The sequence below is a fragment of the Lactuca saligna genome, chromosome 1 (genome assembly GCF_052625555.1).
Source record: "Lactuca saligna cultivar CGN05327 chromosome 1, ASM5262555v1, whole genome shotgun sequence".
In the NCBI taxonomy this organism is placed as follows: domain Eukaryota; kingdom Viridiplantae; phylum Streptophyta; class Magnoliopsida; order Asterales; family Asteraceae; genus Lactuca; species Lactuca saligna.
Window position 1 is genome coordinate 41,975,927 of NC_136417.1, and position 13,094 is coordinate 41,989,020.

At 34.6% G+C, this 13,094-nt stretch overlaps 1 pseudogene; it reads left to right on the forward strand.

Moving 5' to 3' along the window:
- The first annotated feature begins 6,257 nt into the window (after nt 1-6,257).
- On the forward strand, nt 6,258-7,811 carry LOC145005339 (scarecrow-like protein 30 pseudogene; annotated as a pseudogene).
- Nucleotides 7,812-13,094: the final 5,283 nt, after the last annotated feature.

Here is a 13,094-nt window from a genome sequence, read left to right on the forward strand (position 1 = left end):
CGGAGTCTAAAATAAAGTTGTAGAGCGTAGTCTCACATTCATGTGGAGATAAAGAACGTCGAAAACAGAGTTCGTATGAAGAATATATGAATTTTCGAAGTTTATTAAATAATTGATAATTAAATTTAACTATTAAATCCCGGTATTATCCGAAGACGAGTCATCGGACTCATCCGAAGTACGCCCAGCGTACTAGCGTACGCCCCGCATACAGCGAAGCATGACACGCCTCGCACTCGAGTTCTTCGGATGACGCATGCAGTGACGAATTCGGAGGCTTACGCCCCGCGTAAGGCTGTACGCCCAGCGTACTCCGAGGCTCCAGCGTCCTATAAATAGAATGCGAGGGGAGCCGGTTCTTTTGCTATTTTTCTCTCTTCTCTCTCCCGTTTTGCATCGATTTGCCTGCCAGAAGTACCCCGAAGCAAGTTTCGAAGCCCCGAAGATCCCGAGAAGTGTGATTCCTGAGCCGAAGCTCTGTCCGCGAGAAGTTTGATTTTTGTAGAGATCTTCCAGATCTGCTGAGGATTACTACTTCTACAAGAGGTAATGCTATCCGATCATCTTCTGATCAAGTGAGTGTGTAGTTACTTTCTTCTAACGCATAATTATGAAGTATTTTATACGAAATACGTGTTATGTGTATAATATTGTTGGTATATGTGTGAATTTATATTCATTCTCTTCTATCTCATGGATCTGATTTATTTTCTATGAAATACGTGTTATGTGGGTGTGCCTCTTCTGTTATGTGAAATATATATTGAATGAAAATGCTATACAGGTTTTAAACTATGTATAAGAATGTATATACTTGGGTTGTGGTGACTTGGTAAGGCATGTGGAAGATATGGTGGATAACCTATTGACCCATGTTCAAATCCTGGCACCACTCAGCCCTTGTGGCCATGGAGGTTCGCCTGCAGTGACTCCAGGGCATGAGGCAAAGCTTTATGTTTGCAGCGGGGGATTAGTCGGTGCGCGAAAGCTGGCCCGGAAACCCTCGTTAGGGAAGTTCCCCTTTCCAAAAAAAAAAAGAATATATATTTTTATCTACTAATATGTTGGGTAGAACATGGGTAGATAATTGGTGTGTAATAAACATATGAGAGGCCTCGATGTTGTTGTTGTTGACCTAGTTATTCAGCGGAGTATGGATAACGACCACAGACTCCTTCTAGACAGTCTCGTGGAACGCTAGCAGGTTCATAACCTGTAGGTGTTGTGAACGATGTGTTCACCGGTGTACTCTATCCCCCTCATGGTTGCCTTTAGGATATCTATTGTTGAGGAAACCCCTTAGCAGTAATGTCTGTCCCGATGAAAATCCTAGATTAGGTCCCTTGAGATAGATGTTGTTTTAGGGACGTAAAGTGAGGATAACGGGAATAGGTAATCGGGATAGTGATTGGTTGGTGAAATTAAATATAATTTATTTATTGTGGGTTTAAAACCCTATATGCTCACCAGGCTCCTAAGCCTGATCCACTCAGTTTTATTTGTATTACAGGAAGTGACGCAAGGGCGTAAGATGGATGAATCATCGAGTTGTTTTGTATACAAGTCTGTATATGTATATATTTGTTGAATGACTTGTAATGTTATCGTTTATGCTTTATGGTCTATATCAGAACATAACATCGGGAGTTTTGATTATATAATGAAAATGCATCTCTTGATGAAATGCTTTGATAAATATTATTTTATCATGTTTTGTTTTGGGAACAAATTCCGCAACACTTTTAAATCAAAAGGATTTACTCTGAAATTATTTTAAAAAACATAAATGAAATCGGTCTTTTCTGGCCGTGATTTTGAGGATGTCACAACTAAACTAGAATGGATTTGAACAAACATGTCCATATATACGAGAGAGAGAGAGAGAGAGAGAGAGAGAGAAAGAGAGAGAGAGAGAGAGAGAGAGAGAGAGAGACGTGTCATTTATTTTATAATAAAAAAATAAATAATTAGACAAATTAAGTGAGCTGGCATAAGAGGTACCAAGTTACCCCTTCGTTTTGGTAAAATGACATATTCGACCCAACAAAAACAATTTTGTTCATTTAGAGGGCAAGAAAAAAACTTAAAGGACTTAATGGGGAAAGTCAGAAAAGATAGTAGGGCCATTGTGTCATTTTCCCTTGTAAAAATAACAATTTTTATAATACTTTTGTGTAACATATTGATATCTTACATTAATCTTACAATATTTTCTTTGTTTGAAAGATAATATCTATTATGAAAACAATTTTTCAATTTTTCTAAATACAACAGTTTTTTATAAATTAATGTAAAATAACAATCCACTTTATAAAAACATTATAAAAATGGTTATTTTTAAAAGAAAAAAAACTATTTCACAATAAATATTATTTGTCAGACAAAAAAGTTTCATAAGATTAATGCAAGATAATACAATTCGTTAGCCAAAAACATTATGATTGTTATTTTTAGAAGAAAAAAAACTATTTTCATAATATATATTATATGTCAGACAAAGAAAAAGATCATAATATTAATATAAGATAATACAATTCGAAAGACAAAAAATATACTAAGATAATAAAATATTTAAAAAAAAATCAAAAATAGTATATTTTTAAAAAATCCTTATGTATTTGGATTTATTTGTGAAAAATCATTATATTATATTGGTGACTGATTTATTTGGTAAAAAGATCTAAATAAATAGAATTGTTAGTTTTTGAAACTTAATTGATTGGAAAAAAACATATCTAATGACTAAATCATTAATAGGACAATAGATTTCATTTAAGTATTGTTAAACTTTCGATTTCGTTTGGATCACGTTCACTTCAAAAACCCTACCCCATGTATGTGGCTATGTTTGACAGAATAGCTAAAAAGTTACTTGATAGCTGAAAATAGGGGTGAAAATTATTTGGTTCAGAACCGAAAAAACCGAAAACCAAATTGAACCAAAATTGATTTCAAACCGAACCATATTCAAATTTGGGTTTTGGTTTGGTTTGAGACCAAACTGAATTGAGAATTTGGTTTTTAGTTCAGGTTTCGGCCTCATGAAGTTTACACAAAACCGAACCATAAAACCGAATTTCATAAATCAATTAATTTAAAAATATATTTTATATTTATATCAAATAACAATTTTAATTATAAAGCAAAAATCATTTAACCCATTTACTCTTTGGATCATTTTGTATGAAACTTTATATCTTTTTGTTTGCAACTTTAAGTTTTTATGTTAAAAATATTTTAATTTATGTTTGAAAATTTTTTAAGTTAATATTTGGTTTCTTTGGTTTTCAAACTGTATTAGAATTTGGTTTTCGGTTTGGTTTAGAGTATTTGAATTCGATTTGGTTTGGTTTTCGACTTGGGCAAAAAATAGTTTTCAAGCTGAGGAAATCGATTCGAGGAAACCGAAAAAGCAAAAAATCGAACCGATTCTCACCCCTAAGAAACTAACTTGTAACAACCATAAATTTTACGCCAAATTTAAACTTTTTCAATTATAAATAAAAACCACACAACATTGTTTACAAAATGTTTTCAAATCATTTTCCGTCAGAGTGTCCCAAAAATCATAACATAGGGATGAGGAGCGATACGATCACGCCTTCGTCTTTCCACGATCTCCTGAAAACTGTAAGCTCGGGGGCTTAGTGAGCTACCCCCAAAATACCAATACCACACCGACAATACCACAACAATAATAATCAATTCAATCAACATGCATACCGGGCCATCGGTCTGACTGGACCGCCCTACCGGGCCTACAGTCTGTCTGAATCCATCCCGAGCCTTTGGTATGACTGGGCCGCCACGTGGGCCTACAGTCTCCCCGGACCGCTCATAGGGTATATTGGCCTACAGCACAAAGCAGGACCGCCTCAACCCAGCCACAAGCAAATAACCATGTGCGCATACTATCATATATAGTCATATATATATATATATATATATATATATATATATATATATATATATATATATATATATATATATATATATATATATATATAACATCAAACATATATGTCACACTGATCATCAATCATAGAACTCTCCCGTAACTAGAGTACCGACCTAGCAGGTCACTAACATATCAATCCCTTCGGATCATAAGAGCATAACATACTGTCTACCTCAATTCCAAACTAACAGATCATAACCACATTCAACATACCATAACAATAACAACTAAAGGGTCGGCCTTGGTGCCGTAGACCCTATCGATATAGTGAGGATAACTCACCTTGCAAATGTCGACTCGGAAGATACACTCCAACCCTCGGATCACCTAACACCAGCTCCACCACCTAAGATCATAGTACAATATGCTCATAAGTCCTTAACCTTATAAGGTACCCCATAACCCACTAGTCAACCCCTGGTCAAATTCGAAGTTCTTAGTCAAGGTCAACAGTCCATGTTGACCTTAACTCGCTGAGTACCCTTGGGTACTTGCCGAGTTCTCTGAAGTACATTCCAACTCGTCGAGTTCCTTCGATTCTCGATCAAACTTAAGGTCACCCGTCGAGTTCCCTCCTTGCAACTCGACGGATACACACTCATACATATCCAAGAGAAAACTCATCCGACTCGCCGAGTTGTTCTTCAACTCGTCGAGTCTTATGGCGATCTTCATCGGACTCGTCGAGTTGTTCATCAACTCGTCGAGTTCACGACCATCTTCATGTGACTCACCGAGTCTATTCAGTCCTCTTTCCATACATACTTGTTTTGAGCCCTGAAACTGCTCCAACTCACAGATCCAAGCTTCTAGGGCATGCTTATCACGTAAAGTTGCAAACTTTACATGCATGCATGGCCTTAAAGGCTCCAAATGCCAAATCTAAGTTCTTAATGGGGCTTCATGCCCAAGAGGGACCTCAATCACAACCAAAACTGTGACTTATGCTTCTCAAATCCAAGGAGGGTCCAGATCTGAAGTTACAACTTTAAATCTAGCCCATAGCTCATCATACCAACTTGAAAATCCATAAAAGCCCTAGAACTCAACAAAAGGGAAAAAGGGAAATAAGGATGGCACTTTGATACATCCAAAGGATGCTAGCTGAGGTAAATCCTGCTTCCCACTCCTTCCTTGCTTCAATTTCCTTTGCACTCTTAGCTTTCTTCCTCCAAGATCCTCTTTTCCAAGCTTCAACACCACACCAAGGCACACACACACACGAATTAGGGTTTAAGGGGGCTCTCAAAGACTTTAAAGAGGCCAAATGAGGCTAAGTCTCCTTTAAATAGATATGCAAACCTCGGGATTTAGGGTTTCCACTGCCAGCTCTTACTCACCGAGTTCCATCATGGACTCGTCGAGTAGGTCACTTAAAACGCGATCCCACCCCACTGCTACTCAACGAGTATGTCAACCAACTCGTCGAGTAGAGCTGAACCCAAAAAAAAATCTTATATAAGCAATACCTGAGAATCAGAACGTTACATAGCTAATAGCTGAAAAACTAGCTGATAACTAAAAAACTAGTTGCTAACCGATAAAAATGACATTTGATAAAAGATAGTTGATAAGCTAGCTGAAATATATAAAATAAATTTTAAAACTAAATTATTAGCTGCTTGGCTCGACAAATCATGAAAATTAAAAAATGAATTGGCTGAAAAGACATCTCATTTTATCATAAAGACACGCTAAGTAATTTCTGAAATATTTTTATTGGTTGAAATTGTATTATTTTCTGAAAAAAAAAACTGATTATGAATAGTTAGATTATAAATTGAATTTCTTTTAAAAATGATAATAAAGTATCTAACATTATTTCATTAAAAAAAAAGGTTAGTTGTTGCACGCCAAAAGTGTGAAAATAAATTTTGCAAGGATCAATAACCAAATAACATGAACTTTGTGCATAAGAGATTAAGAGATACTTTATAGCCGTATACATTATTTTTTTCTTCTAAATCTACTAAATTAGGGTGGACCCATTTTAATATTATGACCAAAGAACGTACACGTATAGAAAAAACTCAGAATGTCCACGATTCGGGCTCATGAGGGCCCAACTCAAACAGCTAAAAACAAGCTCTTGTCATTTATTGGCTTGTAGACCAAGTTGTAGCATGTTTCGCATCGGCCAACACATAGATCAAGTGCCCAGTATCGGGAACAGTTATCTCACGTCGAAAGTAGCAGAATTACGAGCCCCATCGATAGTCGACATCACTTTATGATACTTTTGAGCTCTTTTTAAGCTCACGATTCGGTCTCCATCTAACATAAACCAGAATCTGCAAACATGTACCAAAAACTTGATCCTCCCTCTCGAAGCAAAACCAGTGAAGCCATCTTATTGTGTTCGAGCACTCTTGTGGCTTTAGATAACCTAAACAGTTCAGAGGAAGTCGACTACTTTGATGGGGTGTTCAATTACTTGAATAAAATGCTCATGGAAGAAGATGATCTAACGATAAGGCCTTGCATGTTCATAGACAGCTTGGCTCTCCAAGCTACCGAAAGATTGTTTCATGATGTTCTTGTCGATAATCCTCCACGCACTGAAGAAACCGAACAACTGGAAGCATATGATTCTGCAGTTCTTTGTGAAGATGTTAACAATCTTTGGCTAGAGTCCAAGGCGTATCCGGGTTCTTTTCCTGAGTTGACTGACGGTAATGTGAAGAAGAAAAGGAAAAAGAAGGTGGATGAGATGATGGATTTGACGGAGTATTTAATCCAGTGTGCAGAAGCAATGGCTAGAGGTGATACAAACAAGGCTGTTCATATCCTGGAGAAGATACGAAAACATTCATCTCCTCATGAAAGTTCCTCAAAGAGAATGGCTCACTACTTTGCAAACGCCATTGACGCACGCTTGAGTGGCTCAGGAGCAGAAAAATACCGAGCATTTTCCTCCGCCACCACATCAGCCGCTCAAATCTTGATGTCTTACAAGGCATACATCACTGCATGCCCGTTCCATAGGATGTCCAACATATTTGCAAACAAGTCCATTGCAAAACTATCAAATGGTAGTGATAAGCTACACATAATTGATTTTGGCATCTTGTATGGATTTCAATGGCCTTGTCTCATAGAGGGTCTCTCTCTACGACCCGGTGGACCTCCTAAGTTACGCATCACTGGAATTGATCTTCCGCAGTCTGGTCTTCGACCCGCGGAGCGGATCGAAGAAACAGGCTGCAGACTTATGGAATACGCGAAGAGATTTAATGTCCCTTTCGAGTACCACTCGATTGCTAAAAATTGGGAAAACGTTCGGATTGAGGATTTGGAGATTGATCCCGAGGAGATGCTTGTGGTGAATAGTATATACCGGATGAGGAATGTAGTTGATGAGAGTGTGGTGGAGAATCAGCCGAGGGACTCGGTGCTTAATTTTATCCGGAGGTTAAACCCCGACATGTTTGTACACGGTGTCTTGAATGGAACATATAATACAACCTACTTTCTTACAAGGTTTCGAGAAGCGGTGTTCCACTTCGCGACACTTTTTGACATGTTTCAGGCAACTGCAGAGAATGATGATGAGGATCGGAAGTTGTTTGAGAAAGAGGTTTTTGGGAGGGATATAATGAATGTGGTTGCATGCGAGGGGAGGAGTCGTGTTGAGAGGCCTGAAATGTACCGGAAATGGGGAATGAGGAACTTGAAAGCCGGGTTCCAACAACTTGAATTGGATTCGGATCTTGTGAATGAAGTAATGTCAAAAGTAGAGAAACAATATCATAAAGATTTTGTGGTTCATGAAGACAATAGTTGGATGTTGCAAGGTTGGAAGGGGCGAGTCCTTTACGCACTTTCCTTTTGGACACCCGCGAAGAGGGAATAATCACCCCAACGAACATAAGTTAATGCGGGTTAATTAATTACTTTTTACTTTTAATGAACGTGTAAAGTTTTGTTGTTATGAAGGTCAAACGAATAATTATCCATCAACCTAGTAATAATTTCCAACAATAAAATGTTCCCGACACAAAAGAACAAATTCTAATTAAATACACTAGACACTAGTAAGTAGTAGATAATTATAAATGTAAATAAATTAGAGAATGAACACGTTACAAGAATTCTAGTAGTGGAACACAAGGTGTTAGAAATGAGATGTCACCTACAGGAAGTGCTTTAATCAAGTATAATTACGGATTTGAAGCTTTCCGAAACAAATAAGCAAACTTGCTAAGATGAAATAGTTAGCTTTGTAATGATGAAATACAATATAATGAAAAAAAAAAAAAAAAACCCCAATTGTAAACACTACGATTTAAGTCGTTCACATGCTACCCTTAAATGCTATTCTACTATACATGAATCACCTCTATTTAGCCGGATTTCACTACCTAATTGGCTACTTTGATATGCCAGAATGGAGTTCCTTAAAGGTGGGATACAAGTTGTTAGAAACTAAAATTTTACGAAACAAACAATTTGTTAGAAACTAAAAATTATGTCGTCTATGTAAATGTAAACTATCATTATATTTTCACCAATATTTATTTTTAAATAAAGTTGTATTTACTCTACCTATAATAAAACCATTTGCCATATTCATGAAGCTTGATTTCAACCATAAATATCATTATTCAACTTATAAACGTGTGATGGGACTTCATTGTTTTCAAAACCCAAATGTAGAGAGTAACATAGATTTCTGCATTAACAAAACCATTTAAAAAGCACAAGTAACTTGAAATGGACTTAGATTTTGAGAACACAGCAATATCAAAAGTAAAGAAACATTATAATAAGCTTTTGTGGTTCATGAAGACAGTAAATCGGTTGTTGAAACGAAAGGTACGAGTTATGTGCATATATTTGTATGGACACCTGACCGTTGTTTTTAGATCGTCGATTAAGTGGAAACTATTGTGATCCATATAAACGTAAGTCACTACCGATTATATTTTATTTCTAACATGCCAAAATACAAATATACCTCAAATTAAACCATCTCCTAAAACTCTAAAAGGCTACAACCTATATATATATATATATATATATATATATATATATATATATATATATATATATATATATATATATATATATATATATATATATATATATATTATTTTGTTTTTACTAAATATTGTGTGTCAGAATGCATAGATCTGAGCCAACGGATGAAATTAATCAATGGACATGATTTGAGAGTGTATGATATTACAATGGAGTAACATGTACCATATAATCACACATTTTTTTTTAGCAAAAAGGGTATTTTGGACAGTTAACTACATTTATAAAAGGAAAATTTCGGATTTTTTAGAGATGATTAATTCTCCTAATTTTAAAAAAATCTGATTTTTTTAATTAATTCAATTTCAATTTTTACCGATTTTATTCTATCAGAATATTTTTTGTTAGAATGATACTCTTTCAGAATTTTATTCTAATAGAATATTATTGAAGAAAAATAAAATTCTTGAATAAGATGTTGAAAAATAACAAACATTCTAATATATTCTTATATATCCGAACTCAAATAAAAATTCATACATATTTTTACAGACTAAAAGTCTTATACATTTTAATATAGTTATAAATATTCTAAAAGAATATCAACAAACACGAATAACATTCTTAAAAAATAACAACATTCTGCTAGAATACTCTCATTCTCCAGGTTTTCTTCTTGAATTTTTGAATTCTAAAAGAATATTGCTGTTTTTGGATGTTGAATCCTGAAATTCTGAAAAAATATTGTTGTTTTTTTTTCATTCTTTGAGAATGAAGTATCACATATCTTTTTTTTTTTTTCATAAGTTTCCTCATCATTCCTGCATCATCCTAACATACATTAAATTCTAACAGAATATCTAAGAAACACATGTTCAACAAAAAATACACACCAACTATTAGTTTTTGTTTTCTTCTTATTATCTACAAAACTCGGAAGTTTTTAGTTTTTTTTATATAATTTTACTCAATTCAAATGGTTTAGAAAAACAAAACAACTAAAGCCGGTATATGCAAAAAAAGATTCTAACATAAATTGACTTTTATATATAAAATCACTACAATAAAACGTAAAAGAACAAGTATAAAAACAATTCCAAACCAATTACTGAATTTTCAAAAGTCAAAGAGAAGAATTGATATTTCCCACTTGTTTACCTCTATTTCTATCGATGACGGTCAAGGAAGGCTCATCGGGAATCGATATTTTCCTCCTCTTTCGAATCGGTGAAGCACTGGAGGTGCTTCCTGATTTCTGATTCCAATCGTGCTTCTCCTCCTTAATCCGACGAAGATGAGCACCGGGGGATCTTCCCCTTGATCTTCTTTGCTGCAGACGACGGGAGAGGAACGAAGAACCATTGACTGCCTTCCTTCGCATCTTCCGCCATTGAAGAATTTTTCAATTGCAATTCTATCACCGGTCTCCGCCATTGAAGAATACGAGCAACATAAGAGGGATGAGGTGAATTTCAACGTTTGGGGAAGCGGTTTTGTGGTTGTGAGCTTCTTGTAGGAGACGTTTCCATGGCGGCAGAGTTGGCAGGGGATTGAACCTGGAGGTCCGGTTGGTGAACTTGGAGTGAAAAGGGTTTGAGGATTTTGGAGGTTTTATTAGACAGGATTTAAGAAAGAGGCTAGGTCAAATATACTTATTTTATTTCCTTAATTGCAAGATTCAATTAAATGATTTCCTTAATTAAAAGTATAAAAGGTCCAAAATACCCTTAAATGATTTATTTAATTGTTTATTATTTCTTGAATTCTCATTGGTGCATTTAAGCACACAATACTTGCTAAAAACATTCGAACCTATATATATATATATATATATATATATATATATATATATATATATATATATATATATATATATATATATGGGCTTAGAGAATATGTGGTTGTTATGTACCTAATATTAGGTATAGATCCATTAAAAATTACATAGTTTTAACAAAATACAATCAAATCTCTCTACCATCTTTCTTGTATTCTCTATTAGACTAGATGATAGGCTTTGTACATATTTTTATGGAGTTTTAAAATTTTTATTTTGCAACACAAACTATGTATAAGAATACATTATCAACTACCTATAAATCTTCATATTCAAATTAGAAATAGAAAACTATAGTAAAAGATTGAAATTATTTATTAAAAACCCAATAAACTTTTTCCCATAACACATCAAAAAGAACCATACAGGTATACATATGGTTGGTGTCAATGAAAGTTATGAAGCCTACTAGAGGTCTAATATAAAAACAAATTCGAAATACATAGATGTTGAGGATAAATTATGAAATCACAAATAATGTGAGCTCAAAAACAACAGGAAGAAGCTAACAATGAAAAAATATGTTTATTTAATCAAAATGAAGTCAATTTTGATGGTTCTATACCTAATATTAAATACTTGACAACCACATATTCACTTTTCTCATATATATATATATATATATATATATATATATATATATGTGTGTGTGTGTGTGTGTGTGTGTGTGTGTGTGTGTTTGAGAACTCCTGAATAAGAATATTTCCTCATACCGGTGGAAATAAACCATTTCGACCGAACAACATAAATATTGTCTTTATATGTGTATAATTTCATGAATTATCTGATTTACTTCCAAAAAAACCTTTTGCGATTAAATCATTGGTCTTCATGACCACTTCTTCAATCATCATATTATAAAAACACTTTTTTATTTATGTAATAGAATAGTTTGAGCTATTTGGGTTGTATTGACTTTGTAAAACATGTGGAAGATATGGTGGATAATCTATTAATTTATGTTCAAATTCTGGCACTACCCAGCCTTCGTGGCCATGGAGGTCCGCTGCAGTGACTCTGGTGCATGAAACAGAACCTCATACTTACAGCGGTGGATTAGTCGGTGTGCGAAAGTTGACCCAGAAACCCTTGTTAGGAAAGTTTCCTTTCCAAGAAAATAAAATATTTTGTAAAAGGAATTATATATCTTGTTTACACTACAAGAAATCAAAGCATTAGCGGCGACGCCTTTAGCGGCGACGCATAGCAATAGCGGCGACATGTAAATGACGCGTTACATGTCGCCGTTATTGCTATGCGTCGCCGCTAAAGGCGTCGCCGCTAATGCTTTGATTTAGCGATCCACGTCATTTTCACCCCATCCGACGGATTTTATTTTGATCTAACGGCTGTAGAGGAAAGCGGAAACGCGCATTTCCTTTTCCCTCCACATGTCGCCGCTACTGCCCTGATGTCGCCGCTATTGCCCTTGCGTCACCGCTAAAGGCCGTCGCCGCTAATACTAAACGCAGATTACCCCTTCACAGGTTCTCTTTCTGCCATTTTCTTCCTTACCTTCCACCTTCTCTCGTTTTCCTCTCTTTCTTTCTTCAATATCACGATTTTTTGACAAGTTTGTGGAGTTGGAATTGCTTCTTGGACCGGTGCTTGCCCCTCCTTCCCCCAAGATTGCCATAAACCGGTGATATTTTTGCAAATTCCGAAATTGCCCCTCCTTCCCCCAAGGTCGAATTTCTCATCTTTTTCTATGATTTTTCTGTTTTTGTGTTAATTAAGATGATAAAATGTGAACATTTTTTAATTATATTGAGTGATTATGTTTGTATTTTGAGATATGAAGTGGTTAATGTGAGCATTTTGTTGGATAATTTTGTTTGATTATATGTATTTTGTTGGATTATTTTGTTGGTTTGTGTGTGTGTGTGTGTTTTTTTTTTTCCAGATTTGTGGGAATTTAATTATGCATTTTGTGTATATTTTGATAATTATGTTTAGATTACATTGATGTATAAAAAAAAATGACATGAATATATACATTTGTTGGATTGAAATTTATGTTTATACCACATTGCCTGAAAATGAAATTTAGATGTTTATATTTGTATGAAGTTGGATGAAATTGGAATATACAAAGTGTTTAATTTTGTTAGTGACTTAATGTTTGGCCTACTTAATAGCAACATACTTTTAGTGACTTAATGTTGGTCATTACAACTTTAGCTTTAATTAGGTTATTAATAGCAACGTACTTCTAGTAATATTAATTTAATTATAGAATAAATTTAAATTAATTTAAAAAAAACATTAAAAAAATAACAAATTAGTTGTAAAATCAAGTTAATGTTAAAATTAAAATAA